Genomic DNA, 2,643 nt, shown 5'->3' with positions numbered 1-2,643 from the left:
CTACTTGTGTACATCAAACATCAAATGTTTTGCCAAACACCATTTCAAGTTAGAATGACAAGAGGAAAGTTCAAGATAAATGTACAGTGGAGCAACCATTCTGTGCATGCAATCAAATTAAGGGCAAGATCCTATCAACTATGTGATTGTGATTAGAAACTACAAGTACATTTTGAAGTGAATACGATATTTCAACTTACAACTGGTTCCAGTAGGGCGGCTCCGTCTCTGTGTCCCACTTGAGGTGCTCACATTCAGGGTTCCAACAGCTGATCAGGGTTTCAGGTGGGCAGCAATTCCACTGTGACTCAGGGTTCCTACACATAATTTTACATTTCAAGATGTTAAATTCTCTGTATGTTTAAAGAAATGAAATAAATCTAATTCCATAGTTTACATACTTGCATGAGAACCTCCAGGGGACACACTGGGGCTGCTGGTTATACTCAGTGTCCACTTTCTTGCGGCTAACTCTCTGGGACACAGTAGTCAGTCCAACGCTGTTCATTCCACAGGGAGGTGTAGGTCACATGTCTTTGCGATGGCCTACAGTACATTCAATAAAAAAACGTACATTTTAGCAAACATAAAAAACTAACTTTAAGCAGTAGCATGGTGTGGGCCACAATGTCAAACAGCTCAGGAGAAATACAGATCACATGACATGCATGCAGGAGGAGTGAGCGCGCAGGAGTGTGGGGAATTGGAATGTGGCAGCCTGTCAGTCCAACCTACTTGATTCATGCAGACTCACATTGAATCCTCACTTCCTTGCTCAGATCGAGGTGGGACTTATGTGTCTAATAATAGAAGGGAAATTCCAGGTTGTGTGCCAATGTACTTGGCAAACACTTCAACACAGTGGTTTTGAAAGTGGGGTCTGGGGATCCCCAGGGGTCCTTGAGGGGATTCCAGGGGTCTCCAGATAAATTATGGATAATTGCGAACCAAATGGACCCTAATGTTGCTGCAACTCTGAGAACCAAATCCATTTTGTTTGACCACCATAACTGTACACTCTGTTATGGTGGTCCGTATTCTAATGCAGGGGTTCTCAAAGTGGGGTGCGAGGACCCCCACGGCCCTATATTGCCACAAAATATTATTAGAACCATTGCCCTAAAACAGCCATTTTACCTCCTCTGTCGTTTCAACATCAGTCTGTACATCAGATGGAGTCTCTGCTTCTGACATCGCATGTGTCTTCAAAAGAAAAGAGCACAAAAACAGGGGAAAGAGACATTAAAGTTAAAGCAATATTATGCCGAACCTTTGAATGGCATAGGGCTATCATACGCCTATCATATAGCCTCTCATTGCCTACTTACTCACACATGTGTTGTATTACACCTTGTAAAAGCTTAAAAGCTACTGGTGGGAAACTTGTTTTCAATGTGGAATAAAAACAGTTCTGGAGCCTTGTCAAAAGTAACAAGTTGGGTGCATGATGGCAATATTAAAAACCTATGTGAAATGCTAACAGTGGCCTATTTACAGATTTGTCACACACCCTATTCCACCAGTTATATAGCAGCTGTATGCTGTGGCATGCTTTTACTAGTGTACATCACATGTTTTGCAAAATTACATCATTAACTAATTCTAGGCGGGAACCCCTTTTTGTAACCCTACCCTTCTGGTCAGGAACCCCTTTTGGGTTTCTGTACACTATGTACAGTATTAAAGAATTACAAACAAATGATGCCGCTATATAAATATTAAGTTTTTCAGAAAACTTAGGTCATGATTTAGAAGGATTTTTTTTAGAATCGGCCTAAGTCCAAAATGGGTTAACCCATTAAGACCTGGAATGCATCTGTCACTTTAGCGTTTAACCACATTAACAATTATTTTATACTTTAGCTAATGAGAGGAAAGCTGAGTGACAACGTTTCGGTCTAAATTACTTTCATCAAGTATCTCAGGTCGTTTAGACCGACACGTTGTCACTCAGCTCAAATAAACTGTGGCTCTATAAATGATTTGCTATTTTTGGAACTAAATGCAAATCTTTGAATATATATTCTTTCACAGCAAACGATTTTAACTCAAATATTTGCTTCTGGTCGGTCCCTGAAACAAAATATTTTCAGCTGGGGGTCCACAGGGACATGAAAACATTCAAGCACCACTGATAGGGTTTTCAAAAAACTGGCAGGATTTAAGACATTTTGTAGTGTGGTCTCATGTAGAAATTTACATTTTAAACACTCAATTTTACCTTATGCACCATGAAAAAGAACTTCTTGTTATGTCCAGACATGGACACAGAACACAGCTAGTAATTTGTGGACTGGATCACTGGATCACTGGACATCTTAATTTCCAATTTACTTAAACAAATAGACGAAGAGAAGAATTACCCAAAAGAAACACAGACAGGCACATAAAAGCCCCCCCCCCCCCCAGCCTACCGTACTTCTAAAATCAAGACCTCCTTGTGACTGGTGTGGTGTCAACAAAAACAAATCAGGTGCACATACACAGACACATGCACAGGCACACCTTACAAACCTAAAACTTAAACAAGTGGTTCTCAACAAACTTGTTCATGTCAAGGACCCCCAAATTGACACTTATTAGCCGCAGACCAACATTTGAAAAGATATGCCAGGGACCCCCATAAGAGAAGATTTTCTCTCT

General features: G+C 40.6%; 1 long non-coding RNA gene across 1 annotated transcript; it reads right to left on the bottom strand.

Annotated features, from left to right (window-relative positions):
- Positions 1-215: 215 nt before the first annotated feature.
- On the bottom strand, positions 216-2,334 carry LOC306917950. The gene is made up of 4 exons (XR_013789269.1): positions 2,222-2,334; positions 1,138-1,203; positions 402-546; positions 216-317 (listed from the first exon to the last, which is right to left on the bottom strand). It is a non-coding gene; the product is annotated as an uncharacterized lncRNA (long non-coding RNA).
- Positions 2,335-2,643: the final 309 nt, after the last annotated feature.

The sequence above is a fragment of the Electrona antarctica genome, assembly GCF_951216825.1.
Source record: "Electrona antarctica genome assembly, contig: scaffold_358, whole genome shotgun sequence".
Classification (NCBI taxonomy): Eukaryota; Metazoa; Chordata; class Actinopteri; order Myctophiformes; family Myctophidae; genus Electrona; species Electrona antarctica.
The sequence above is the reverse complement of the archived record's forward strand: the minus strand, read 5'-3'. Positions and strand labels throughout refer to the sequence as shown.